Raw genomic sequence first — 15,133 nt, forward strand, 5'->3', positions numbered from 1 at the left:
GAAATAGACAGAGTAGCATCTTGGAAATTAAGCAATGTACTTCTGTAGAAAGTGGCAGCAACACAACATATTTGAGTACCTGTTATGCCCAGATCTAGGGGAACCTAGGCGCAGCACAACGGACCGGTATACGGTATAATTACACACACAGCACAACAGGTCAGATATCTCAACACGCGCAGAGTTGGGAGTAGGAGAAGTTGAGTCAGAGAGAGGGCAGAGGGACTGCATGGCTGCAGCTTAAATGCTCCCCTCTTCTTCAGGTGGACCAATCAGCATGTTGAAGGTAGCTAATCAGCTAACGGGCACCACCTGCTTGCTCACACACACACACACACACACACACACACACACACACACACACACACACACACACACACACACACACACACACACACACACACACACACACACACACACACACACACACACACACACACACACACACACACACACACACACACAGGAGGAGGGAAACATATCTGCACACAAATGACATAACGACCCAGGGTCGTAACAGTACCCTACAAAAAGGCCCAGGCCAAGTTATTCATGTAGACCAGGAACTTCAGTGTTTTGCAAGGTCAAATATAATGTATCAGTTGTAAAGGGCTGTTGAATATAGTGTACACTTTTTTCGGCCTTTCTTTTAGGCGAACAAAATATGTTGCTGCCCCCTGCATTGCTCAGTTTCTGTGTCGTAACCTCCTTATTTCTCCTTACTGCTTCTCGAATTTGGGGACCGCTCCTGTAGGTAAAACACTGACTATGGATAAGTACCTCATACAACCCCACTTGAAAATAATTCGAACTGACTCACTGACCAATTTTGACCGCAGTCATACCTCAAAAACTGATGTCTATCTGCAGATAGTTCCATACCCTAGGTGAGAAGAATATATTACGTTTTTTTTATTATCTGTCGAGGATTCATTGTCTAGTAACCTTATCTGAATACTAAATTGTAACCAGACTCCTATTTAACCTATATAGATGGATATGAAAAAGAATCACAAACCACTGAAAAATCCATCTTCTGGGGACCATGGATATCAGTTTTTGTGGCACTCAATCCTGTCCAAAATGTCAGTCTGGACCAAAGTGGTTGACCAACATACTGGTGTTTACATTTATAAAAAATGGCAGTGAGCAGGCCAGTCAAAGCTGTCAGGTCTTAGTGACCAACACTATCTGATTATAGTTAGTAACCCCAAAATCAATTATCCCTTTTAAGAATGTACTTTCTTTAGCTGAAGCAAAGATTTTCTGTAATAGAGAGACAAAGAGAAAAAAAGAAAACATGGAATTGCGTTAGCCTGTAGCACAATCAATGTGCGTGAAAGAGTGTGAGAGCCGGTGTGTGTTCAGGTTAGTGGACTGACCTCATTTCACTGAGTACGCAGGTTGAATGTGTCAAACGATTGGTCACCCTTTCCTTCCCCTGAGGCAGGTTCCCAGATGGCACACTCTCACAGCAAGGCCTGAGGCTTCACAGCAGCATACAGCAGTAGCATTTCGTCTGCACGCAGCTTTAGCACTCGCTTTCACTCCATCTGCCGACTTGTCACCATTGATATGTCCCCTGCAGGAGATAAGAGGAACTGTTTAGGCTTCTTCAACTCGTCCAAAGCCTTTTCAGCACCAAAGCTTGTGCAACGCTTCCCCGCAGTCCCAGACGACAGCTGGCCTCTTCACAGTTCCAGGCTAAACTGCAGGGGATCCAACAACAGCAGGAAAGCCCCGAGATGGGCTGCAAGAACCCAGCAGTGCCCGTTAACCTCAGGCCCATCTGTGAGCTTAAATGCAGAAACTCACTGTAATGTGAAAAATAACAGGCTTAAAATGTGTAGGGCAAAAACATTCCCTCGACCCAGTCAGTGGGGATTCTATTTGGATTTTTAGTGCCACTCGAGGTAGAAAGTATAGTGAAAGTCCAATGAAAATGACATTTTGACACTAATAACCAATGTCTCCAGTTTTGTGGCTTTCCTATGTCAGTATAAAGTCACATGCAGTGCTGACGAATCATTGTTGAATCCTTACTGTTTCCCAGTTTCCAAGATTTCCATTCCTGTCATCTTAATTCCACATTAGCTGCCAAGCCGGGAAGATCTGTCAAGTGTTTCAAGCCTTGACCTGAATGTATTATTGCGATTTTACTGTAAATGTTGCATCACCTTATATCCCCCATATTTCCTTTTTTTAAATGCTGACTATTTGGTATTTTATGCTTTTTATTGGGATATAGAAAAGCGCAGGTCTTATTCTCACTTTAGGCAACAGAGCATAACATCCAGACCAGAAAAGTCTAAGTAGGTGGGTCTCTATCAAATCAGCCAAGCTATGGTACACTTAATTTTCTTTTAACCTGTTAAGCACTGAGCCTGTTTTTCAGGTCTCAGGCTTGAAAATGACATTCCCAGAACAAATGACCATATCTTCCCTTCTAAAAGGGTTAAATTAATAATCTTTATTCTCAAAGTAATGATAAACCTGTGAGTTGGATGTAGAAAAGTCAGAATCAATATAGATGTTTTTTATTTTAAAGAAATTCAGATTTTACATAGTAAAAAAACTGTAAATTATAGTGTCCGTCCAAAAATTCTTTTTTTACTTATAGTGAAAACTACCCTTGGATGATGGGTTAGTAGAATAAAAGCTTTAGGAATCCAAAGTACAACATATAATAAGTACCCTGTATCAAGATTGATGCAAAACAAGTGAAATTGGACCTTTTTAGAGAGATTTAGCCAAAAAAAACCCACTTCTGGGGTCATTTGGGTGGATTTGACCTATCTCTGGCCCCCCTTGGTCGATTTTGATGAATGAAATCTCTTTATAACCGCTAGAGCCAATGGAATCGAGGGAAAGTTCTATACACACCAACACGTTAACAAATAAGGAGTGAGAGTGACGCATGACCAAAACCGGAAGCTGCATACACTCTGGTGGCTACCATTAGCAGCTAACCTTTTCGCTCCGATTTTTACATAAAAATTGAATTATGGATTATAATTTTTTTTTTCAAAGGCACAGATACATTATTAATCTATGGATCAACAGTTGTAGCCTTTTTCGTTTTAATGCCATTGAACACGTCTTTTGATCAGATTGACAACTACGGTGAGACGATCTCCCGTAAAAGCTCCGTAAAGGTACGTGTTGTGATGTCTGTGTTTGCTTCCCCTGTCGCAAGTTTGGATCGCTCAGTGATGATACTATACCTATTATAATCTGTGGAGTCTCAGCTTTAATCGGATATATTGTATGTGCAGCTACGATAAGTAATAAGGGTATCTTTATCTTGAGTTGTGTGCTAAAGTGCGTTAGCATTTTTTCGCTTAGTGCTAATTCAGAGGCTTGGTATTACCCTTGTGTTTTGTTTTGGTAAAAATGGTTCATATCTTCAGTTAGCTGAGATTCTTCCCGTTAATCTGGTGCTACACATTAATAGTTTCATAAATGTTAAGAAGCCCTGAGACATTGTCTCGAAAAAAAAACGGTGGGAGGGGTCCAATGGGGGGAGCGTCGTCCTTAAAGGGCCCATGTCATGCTTTTCCGGTTATTACCCGTCCCCTTGTGTGTTATGAAGGTTTTTATGCATGTAAACGGTGTGCAGAGTCAAAACTCTCAAAGTACACCCTGTAGCGAGTAAAACTCTAACACAGAAAATACCTCCCCAAAACGGCTCGTTGGAGATACGTCACTGCCCATTTGAGTCTTCCATTTAGTTCCGGGTACGGCATGATGTCATGCGGTACCCGGAACGAAATGGACCAATCCCGAAGAGCTATGGCCACACCCAGCGGCGCTGGCCGCACCCTCTGCCAGCCTAACATTTACTGTTGGAAGCTCTGGTTCAGTTCACAATCGATCCAGTCATGCCAATGCCAAGGACCTGTTTCCTGAAATGTGAGGAGAAATCTGAGCTGTTTGTCCTACCGACGGAAGAACCATGACGAAGTCAGTGGTTGAAATTTCTGTTTAAGACTGTTCCTTCAGAGGTTCAAAGAACGTTACTGTGTGCGCGGCATTTCACAGACGAAAGCTTCCAAAACATTGCCCAGTTTGAGGCCGGATATGTACAGCATTTGAAACTGAAGGACGATGCTATTCCTAGTTTGTTTAGACCGTTTGGAGCAGGGGAAGATTCGGGTACACAACCTGTAAGTTTGCATTGTTATTTGTGTATTTATCAAACAAGGTATCTACCACGACTGTTTAAATGTGTAAACGTGTGTCGGACTGCTAGCGTTTCCATATATAAACTCTAATATCAGCAGATGGCCTTACATACATGTATCTCATAGCAGGAGAATGTCTGCATTCACACACGAAATGCTCATAGACAGTATACTCCGGGTGATTTACCGTACGGTCAGTCGCGAAACGTAATTACATTATAGCTGACGTTCCTAGCGTGTATGCTACCGAGCTAACCAACGGAGCTAGACATGGGTTTGCTCGGGAAAACACTTGACACAGTGCTTACTGGGCTAACGACGTTGCTAGCATTTAAATATATCAACTATAATGTCAGCAGATGGCCTTACATGTTTGTCATGGCAGGAGAATGTCTGCATTCACACACGGAATACTCATACAGTATACTCCGGGTGATTTACCATACGGTCAGTACATTACAGTTGGCTAGCTAACGAGGCTAGCTATACATGCTAGCGGAAAACATTGTATTCATGCCAGTTACAATGAATGACCGAACGTAGCAGACTACCTGTATAAGATTGCAATTATAAACACGTTATTGCTAGCCTAATATGAACCACTAACTTTTGTTCATAGTAGTTTTATTACACTACATTATAGTTGCCGTTCCTCCGAGATACCGTTCATATCGTGTTTGCTACCAAGGTAAACAAGAAAGCTAGGTTAGCATATTAGCTGGCAAGCTTACTGTGTTGATTAGATAGATGGATTAGATAGATCCACACTCCTACCACAACTACTACTAACGAATCTAAAACAACTAAGTTTCTCTAATATTTTGTGATTTGCATTTGATTTCGTCCAGCCAGATCAGGAAACTCCTGGCGTATCTGGCGGACAACACACACACGGGATGACCCACTCTGATGCCTCGTCCTAAAAAGCCCCGGCAGCCGCTTACAAAGCTGCGATAGGCAAGATGCCGAAAACGCCTATAAGGGCAGGAATGGATGATATACAGTGTATATATGTATATTTACGCATGTTCATTTTGTACATTTCTAAAAATAAAGTTTGATGGAAATACTTAGTAGGCCTATCCTTTCTTCCCTGAATTATTTGCTCCCATAACTTATCATTCATATATAGCAAACCATGATTTGATTTCTCATCAAACAGTAGTAGTTTATTACAGGTAAAAATAACTTACTCTTCTATAACAACAGTTGTAGGTACAGTTCGGTTAGTTAGCGTATAAAATATACGGCTGTACCGACGCCATTATAAGACTGATGTTCCGAGAGCGAGCCGAAAAAAGCACTGTTACGGCCCCTACACACGGCGGCGTGTGTTGACGCTTCAACGCTTCTGCCCATTAACTTTGAATGGGTTGACGTCACGATTCGCCAAACTGCATTGTGGGAGCAAAGCGTAGCTTTTCTCGCGGTGCTCGCTGCAAAAGTAGAGCAATGTTCTACTTTTGAAGCTGAGGCGGAGGCGTCAGCCAATCAAATCCCCCGTATGCAAATCTGCCAGTACAAGCGCTAGCCAATCAAACCGCCTGTATGCTGGGAGAGCCAGACCGCAGTTCATTTCCTCATATGCCAAAAAATGGAGGAGAAAATACAAACCGGAGGAGCCAGGCATGGAGGGAGGTGGCAGAGACAGTGGGTGAAACTGGTAGGTTTTCGCCTGTTTGGGGAGTTTATATCCAGTGTACTTCGTTTGAATGGACAGCTAGCAGGCATAGACAGTATTTAGCCAGCATGGAATGTTGTATAAAATAGCACCATAGACATTAATTAAAAATCGCTTTTTAGACATGAATGTCTATGGTGAGATTCATACACGGGAGCCTTTTTAAAGCCTTTTTACCCGGGGGAGACACGGGAGATTCATGTGATTGGTTGTTGGTCGCGTTGCTCGCGTTAACTCCCCAAGCTCAAGACACGCCCACCGCCAAGCGGCAACGCACGCCGCCGTGTGTAGGCTGCGTTAGACATGGGCGGAGCCTCTCTGGTGGTTGACTAATCAGAACAGAGTGACCGAGCTGACCAATCAGAGCACACTAGGCTCACAGGGAGGGGGGGGGCAAGAGCTCCAACGAGTCGTTTAGTGGAGAGAGTGAATACTGCTGAATACACATACTTTACAGAGATGCTGTATGCGAAACCAATGTGAGTTTGGAAAATTGCACAGTATAAATCTATTTTAGTATACCTCAACAATGTAATTATGATCAGTGGAAATGGCCATGACATGGGCCCTTTAAGAGGTTAAACAGCAGGAAATGTACTCTTACAGCATCCATGAGGTTTTCTCCTTCTAATGCTACGTGGCTTCACGCCATCTGCTTTAAAAAAGGATACTAATGATACCAGGCTAGTGTTATCCATGACACTGCTGAGAAAATATAATTTTTATAAAGCAATACTTTGTAAAAGGAACATTATACAGCTTTATCCCACAATTTAGGTGACTGTAATGTGTAGACATAATCCAATTGAATCAACAACAAAAAAATCCATAATCGCACACAGGGCCGTCCCTCCCTACAGGAAGATCACGCAGACTGCGTGGGGCCTCACCTCGCGGAGGGGGCCTCATCTTGCGGAGGGGGCCTCATCTTGCGGAGGGAGCCTCAACTGAGCTGCAAATGCGGCGCACCTATGCGTTTATGCGGCGCAATTAGTGTCGACGCTCAGGAAACAGAGGGCCTCATCATCTAACTTTGCGTGGGGCCTCAAGTTGGCCAAGGACGGCCCTGATCGCACACATACAGTATTAACATGGTTTATTTTTACTTTAGAAAAATGTGTCTTATATTTTGAATACTGCCACAAACTCTTTGTGAGTAGTGAAATTACATTTACAGAAATACTATTGTGGGTTTGTTAGACTGTATTTAGTCACATTAATGCTTTGAGCTAAATGCTAACATGCTACAATGACGATGCATTCTGTTAACATAACATGTTAGCATCTTAGCCTGAGGGGATAACATATGTTTGCTCGTATGTGTGCATCTCTGCGTGTATCTATCCACATTTCATCTCTGGACCCATCGGTTTAATATATTTCGAACACTTTTATGACTTTATGCTCAAGGACCTTTCATTGTTGCGGTAATTCCCAGTTCTTAAAGGTCTTTCATACCATCATTGTCTACTGACTTCTAACTTCCCCTAACCATTTGCCTTGAAATAGATCAACAACTGCTTCAGTAACAAAAAGCAAAAAACTATCCTTACCTAGTCTTTTGCCGGCACATTCTGGCATTATCACGGCTCAAAAAATTACCTTCATAAAAAAGTTTGGCCTTACTTTGAACAGGAGTATCTCTAGATTAACTGCAGATTAATTCCATACTTCCTACTAAAGCTAGCAAAGCCATGAGAAGAACACATCCTATTTTTCTTTCTTATGTTATTTGTTTAGTCACAATATAGTGGTACTCTACCTATAGTAGATCTATAGATTAAATATCAAGGAATTACAAAAAACTCAAGAAATCATCTTTTGGGAAACATTGGATATCTGTCTTGAATTTCATGGCAATCCATCCTTTAAGTGAAACACTGGTGTTGCTATCTATAAAAAATGCATCGTGCAGTCAACGCTGATCGGCACAGTTTGATTACAGTCCCAAAATGAATGTAAATGATTGGTATTAAAATGCTAAACATAGCTCATTGATAGGGCATAATATGGATTGGGATCTGGGGGATATAGGGGGCGGATGACATGCAGGAAGGAGCCACAGGTCGGACCAAACCCCATTACTGCTGCAAGGGTTAAACTCTTTTCAAACGAGCCCCACTCCACCAGGTGGGCTTCCATGGTGGCCTTATCATCGCACCTTAAAGCCCGTCACACTGTCCCGAAATTGGCACCAGATGGACACACGATAGAGGAAATGTTCAAATTCGGCTCTGATCGTAACAACATCAGGCCATTCGTGAGGGCATCTAAGCCATCGTATGACCGCCGGTGGAGTTTCTCAGGCTCCGGTGGCAACATCTTTGGCATGCCAAAAAATTGCCGAAGGACCTTGCGAAGGTTCATTTTCGTGTTGCATTCGTGTGTCCATTTTGCCCTTCGTAAGGTACTCGTGAGGGCATCTTAAGCCATCGTATGACCGCCGGTGGAATTTCTCAGGCTCCGGCAGAAACTTCGTGAGTGGTGGCAAAATCTTTGGTATGCCAAAAAATTGCCGAAGGACTTTGCGAAGGTTCATTTTCGTGTTGATTTTGTGTGTCCATTGTGCCCTTCGTAAGGCACTCGTGAGGGCATCTTGTCAAATCGTGTCATCTTCGTCTGATCATCGGTGCCATCGGGCTTGTGTTCTGTGAAACTGAAAAGGATATTACATTGTTTTTGTTACTTTCGTTACAGTTGTATGTCTTAAATGTAATTTAGGTTAACTTCCTGTTTTATTTAGATGCTTTTATTTTGAAGGCGAGTTTACGCTGTTGACAGGAAGTTGTTGTTGCTATGGAAACAACATGACGGAGAACAAAGTCTGAAAATATCACTGACAATTTTTATTACATACAATCTCAAGTTTCTGTGTGATTTTTTTATTGTCTTCATGTGGCACTAAAGCTGAGAGATCTTTGTTGATATTGAGGCTGTCCTGGGTCACATTGTGCTGAGACTGCTGAGCTGGAAGAGGAGGCGGAGGAGGACCCTGGACTGGCTGCTGGGGTGATAGCTGCCAAGGACCACTGATTTGCTGCTGAGGAGGCTGAGAAGGAAGTTTGAAGAATGCAGCCTGGCGAGGAGAAGGAACGTAGCACTGAGTAGAAGTGCTGGCTGGCTGGAGGGTATGGTACTGCTGCTGTTGCTCCAAGTTGTGCTGCTGGTTCACCTGCTCTACGTAGCCACACTCCTGGGATCTCCACACTGATGCCGGAGGTGGGTTCCTAGGCCACTGGCTGGGACCTGGCTGGAACTCTGCTGACGGTGAAGAGGCAGCCCTGCTGGCGGAGTAGTAGGTACCGCTGGGGAGGGCATCTCCTGTTGATGTTGGCTGACTCTTGAGTAGGTGGCAGATGTGCAGACTGGGATCATAGCAACTGGCCTCTGCGGCTGCTGCGACTGGAATGCTGACGGGACATCTACGAAGGGACTGATCTGGTCACCAGCCGCTTCCCTCATCCTTAACTGTCTGGACATCTTCCGGTAACTGGAAAGACAAAAACAAACAGCATAGGATTAACCTGTTACGCACGGCCCCCCCCGGTACCGGGCGGATAAACGCGTCATTTGCAGGAAACAACGTCTAAGGAATCTTAATATTTAATAAAACTATGAATGTTTTATATCCATGTAACGGGAAGAAACTCAGCTAACTGATCTTTTTAATTTTTTTTCCCAAAAAAACCCCACAATGCTAGCACTCAGCCTCTGAATTAGCCACGAGCGAAAAAATTTAACCTAAAACGGCACTTAAACTCACAATAACTCCCTTATTACTTATCCTAGATGCACAGCCAACCACTCGTTTTTGGTGTCCTGGAGACACTGAATCTAGTGGTGCCCACCTCAACACTCAGTGATAAACATTTACGACGCTATAAACGAAAGCGTACATCATAACATGTGGAGCTAAGTAGCTAGAAACGCTAACATGGCTTACCTTGGTCAAAACTGGTCTTCAATGGCATTAAAACGATAAAAAAACGATGCTGCAGTTAATCCATAGGTTCATCCAATGTATCTGTGCCCTCTTTGAAATTATTTCTGATAATACATAAGCAATAAAACTGCTTTTTTGTTTCCAAATGCCAGAGCTAGAATGTAGCTCCACTCTGCTTTACATTTACATGCGCGCAGCCCCCACCTTTTCTCTTCACAATGTGTGTGTGTGTGAGCCTCCCCCTTCGATTCTATTGGCTCTAACGGTCAGAAAGAGGTGTCAACCATCAACATCGAGCAAGGGGGGCCAGAGATATAGAAAAAAAAACATTTTCACCCAAATCACCTCAGAGGTGGGGTGGTTTTGGCTAAACCTCTCTAAAAAGGTCAAATGTCACTTGTTTTGCATCAATCTTGATACATGGTACTTATTATATGTTGTACTTTGGATTCCTAAAGCTTTTAGTCTACTAACCCATCATCCAAGGGTAGTTTTCACTTTCTGTAAAAAATAATTTTTGGACGGACACTATAATTTACAGTTTTTTACTATGTAAAATCTGAATTTTCTTTCAAATAAAAAACATTTATATATATTATATTGATTCTGACACCTCTACATCCAACTCACAGATGTAACCTTGCTTTGATAAAAGAAATTATTCATATAACCCTTTTAGAAGTTAAGTTGTAGTCATTTGTTTTGGGCATGTCATTTTCGAGCCTGAAACATGAAAAACAGGCTTGGTGCTTAACAGGTTAATACAAACTCAAATTTAGCATGCAACAAAATGTGTGACATTAAATAAATGAATTTCAAATGTATGCAATTTTATATACTTACTGGTTAAGAACTGTGGTGATCTCCTCATACGCAGGTTCCAGGAAGGCATCATGCAGACGATCCAGTTCAGTTTCCAGGTACTTGCAGAAAGGAGTGGCCCTGTTGACTTGCTGCTCTCGAGTGATGAACTGAACCAGCCTTGGAGATCACGGGATGATGCTCCGGTAACTCTCATCTCCATGGTAGGAGACTCGGATTGGTCCTCAGCAGCTGTTCCTGTCCTGGAAGGAGGTCTCGGTGTAGGGTAGCCAGTGTACTTCTTGGTGGGCTCCCTGGGTTCTTCTGCAAGACTGCCTGCCATGGTACTGTTGTCACTCCCAGCCAGCTCACCCGTCTTAGCCAGGGCCAACTTGTCCTTAAACTGCAAAGACAAAAATAGAAAACAAACATAAGTACATTTGAAAGTTATATTTGGAAACAACAAAAAATGTGGAAAATTGAACATTTTCGACAAAGTTCAGTTTGAATTTAATTTCAATGATATACTCACACTAGCTGGTGTATCCTTCTTGTGACGTCTGATGTGTGGCTTCAGAAACCCAAAGACCCGGCGGATGAACTTGCCACGGTCACTGTCATTCTCACTGGCCTCCTCAGCAAGGATGGGGTCTTCCTCGTCACCACTCGACAGACCATCACCGGACCTCTTCTGGGATTTCTTCTTGGGTTGGCCCTCCCGCAGCTTCGAGAATCGAGTCCTCTGTGTGTGGTACCATTTCAGAATTGAATGATCTGCAATGACAGAAATCAAAACAAATAATTAGTACAATCATTGAAATGTTCATTGACAGCAATGTATGTCAAGTAATTGAAATGTAAAAATGTTTTATACTTACAATCCAACCCGTACTCCGCAGCCTTTCCCTCCCATAGATGCCTCCTTTATGCCTTGTCTTTGTACTGTTTGTCCTTCATGTCATACAGTAGCTTGTTACTCTCCACCCAGCGAGCGATTGCCTCCTCCTGCGCCTCTGTGAAGCTGTATGATGCACCAGGGGGTGGGTTCTCCTTCTGGGCCTTGCCTTTCCCTTTGCCCACTTTAGGCTTGGACTTGCCTGCAGGGAGGGCGGGGGAGGCTGACTCATCTGAAAAGATACCAAATGGAGAAAAAAATTAAGTACAACAATGTATGGGAATATATAACAAAATAAATTACCCCTCTTGCCCCCCATCCAGGGTTTGAGTTATGTGGGAGCCAATGGGAGCTGAGCTCCCATAAGGAGGGGTCTGAGCTCCCACGGACGCAGTGAAATCATACATCTGTGGGGGTCGCTAATACATTACCAACAACCATTATTTTAATCACAAATAATGTATGTGTCAATGTAATGAGTATTATTTACGTTAACGAGGTAAATAGGCTAAAAGAAAAACATGTTTTCCAAAAGAACTACGCATCTCTTGAATGACAATATGCCTGCGCTGCACCTCCAAGGTGCGCAATACATTATTGCGCAATCTATGCCTGTGAGCGTGCTGCGCGAGCCGAGATGATGTGTGTGTGCGTAGTTTAACCTTTTCATATTTAAGTTTGTAGCAAGTAGAGGGCTGCTGCTGTGTGTGTGTGTGTGTGTGTGTGTGTACGTGTGTGCGCGTTAGTTTTAAAGACCCCCATAGAGCTCAGTTTATAACTCGAACCCTGCCCCCATCCATACCAAAAATAAGTTAGAAATATTTACCTTCATCATCCGAAGATTCGGGATGTCTGTTACGAGGAAGAGGGGGAGAAGGTGAATGCTGCAGAGACTCTTGGGTAGGGATAGATATCGTTAGGATTTTATCGATACCGATACTGCTTATCGATACCGGTATTTTTCGATACTCTTATCGACACTTTTCAATAATTTGGTGCTCAAAATTATAGACATGATTACAAGATGTGAAGATTAAACAACAGTCATTTTATTGCAATTTATTTGTATTTATTATTTAATGTAACTTTTTCAATGTCATACCAAGCAGGTATGAGTGTGTTTGACAGTGTGTCTCTGTAAGGGGGGCGGTAATTAGGGGCAGTTCATAAATCCATGTAAACATGACCATTATTCAGTTAAAGCTCCCATGTCATGCTTTTCCGGTTATTACCCGTCCCCTTGTGTGTTATGAAGGTTTTTATGCATGTAAACGGTGTGCAGAGTCAAAACCCTCAAAGTACACCCTGTAGCGAGTAAAACTCTAACACAGAAAATACCTCCCCAAAACGCCTCGTTGGAGATACGTCACTGCCCATTTGATTCTTCCGGGTACCGCCTGATGTCATGCGGTACCCGGAACGAAATGGACCAATCCCGAAGAGCTATGGCCACACCAGCAGCGGCGTGTTCCTCCTCCAGAGGTTCGAAGAACCGGCATTTCACAGACGAAAGCTTCCAAAACATTGCCCAGTTTGAGGCCGGATATGCACAGCTTGTTTGGACCGTTTGGAGCAGGGGAAGATCTGGGTATACAACCTGTAAGTTTGCATTGTTATTTGTGTATTTATCAAACAAGACTGTTTAAATGTGTAAACTGTGTTGGACTGCTAAGCCATTGACACAGTGCTAACTGTGCTAACTAAGTTGCTAGAGTTTCCATATATCAACTCTAATATCAGCAGATGGCCTTGCATACATGTATCTCATAGCAGGAGAATGTCTGCATTCACACACACGGAATACTCATACAGTATACTGTACTGTGATTTACCGTACATTGTGACCGTACATATACTGCATGTAGCTAACGAGGCTAGCTGTATGCTAGCGCAAAACAATGTATTCATGCAAGTTACATTGTATGGTAGCAGAATACCCGTATACGATTGCAATTATAAACACGTTATTGCTAGCCTAATATGAACCACTAGCTTTTGTTCATAGTAGTTTTATTACACTGCATTATAGTTGCCTTTCCTCCAAGCTAACGTTCATATCGTGTTAGCTACCAAGGTAAACAAAGCTAGGTTAGCATATTAGCAGGCAAAGCTGTTCATTACACAACTACTACTAACGAATCTAAAACAACTAAGTTTCTCTAATATTTTGTGATTTGCATTTGATTTCGTCCAGCCAGATCCTGGCGGACAATCCATGACGTGCTAAAAGGCACTTCTACTACTACTGAGGCGTCGTGCTAAAAGGCACCGCACCGACTGTGCGCAGGCAAGATGCGAGGAGGAGGAATGGATGATATACCGTGTATATATGTATATTTATGTTCATTTTGTACATTTCTAAAAATAAAGTTTAATGGAAATACTTAGTAGGCCTATCCTTTCTTCCCTGAATTCATATATAGCAAACCATGATTTGATTTCTCATCAAACAGTAGTAGTTTATAACGGGTAAAAATAACTTACTCTTTGTTATGAGCGGCTCGTAGGCCACAAAGACAAGGAGACATACACGAGTTTACAAAACCACGGCACATTTATTGTGGTAAATGCAGAGATAGGTGGTTGAGAGGATCGCAGAGTTAGTCTTCCTGCAGCCGCTTTGGAGAGAGACTGGGGCCGTAGTGTCCGGAGGTGTCCGTGATCGTGCTGATTAGCCTCTTCAGCTCCACCCCATCGTAAGACAAAGGCCCTGGGGCCGTCACACTCTTCTATAACAACAGTTAAAAATATATATGTATATAAAATATACGGCTGTGCCGACGCCATGATAAGACTGATGTTACGCTGAGAGCAGCCGGGAAAAGCACTGTTAGACATGGGCGCAGCCTCTCTGGTGGTTGACTAATCAGAACGAGTGGCCGAGCTGACCAATCGGAGCACACTAGGCTCACAGGGAGGGGGGGGCAAGAGCTCCAACGAGTCGTTTAGTGGAGAAAGTGAATACTGCTGAATACACATGCTTGACAGAGATGCTGTATGCGAAACCAATGTGAGTTTGGAAAATTGCACAGTATAAATCTATTTTAGTATACCTCAACAATGTAATTATGATCAGTGGAAATGGCCATGACATGGGCCCTTTAAAACGAGACGCTGCGTGCGCACCCAACCCAGTCTCACGACATTTAATCTATTGATTCCTGTTCACCAACACGATTTTCCCCTTTTTTTCGTGTCACACAGAACGATTTTAAAAGCAATGTATTTCTATTGGTAGTATGTTTCGTGCCTGCAAGACGTCTTTTTGTCCGGTCGGGTCTTGGAAGACCGGAAGCTGTGGGGTTCATAAAAACATCTTCTTACTCAATATCAAGCCACGATTATTGTTTTTATTTCAAATCGTATAATGTCGGACTTTTTTTGTGGTCTGTGAGGAAAAGAAATGGGGCTCAGAGCCTCAGGATACTGAAATCTAATTACGTTTCGCTATTCGTATTTTCTCCCACGTTACGTTTGTTATGAACGTAGCTCAAATACGTTTATTTTCTACATATCTTTGTCATTTATTTTCTAGCTTATAATAATGATAATAGTATTTTATTAATATCATTTTAGAGCAAACTTATTTTTCGCGCTGGCGGCTCACTGTTCAGTTGACCAAATCTGTT

The 15,133-nt window shown here is 42.7% G+C and overlaps 1 long non-coding RNA gene across 1 annotated transcript; it reads right to left on the reverse strand.

Annotated features, from left to right (window-relative positions):
* Window positions 1-8,696: 8,696 nt before the first annotated feature.
* Window positions 8,697-12,415, reverse strand: LOC117475238. Its single transcript, XR_004555147.1, has 5 exons — window positions 12,331-12,415; window positions 11,488-11,736; window positions 11,142-11,383; window positions 10,652-11,012; window positions 8,697-9,355 (listed from the first exon to the last, which is right to left on the reverse strand). It is a non-coding gene; the product is annotated as an uncharacterized LOC117475238 (long non-coding RNA).
* Window positions 12,416-15,133: the final 2,718 nt, after the last annotated feature.

This window comes from Trematomus bernacchii, unplaced genomic scaffold (assembly GCF_902827165.1).
Source record: "Trematomus bernacchii unplaced genomic scaffold, fTreBer1.1, whole genome shotgun sequence".
Lineage (NCBI taxonomy): Eukaryota > Metazoa > Chordata > Actinopteri > Perciformes > Nototheniidae > Trematomus > Trematomus bernacchii.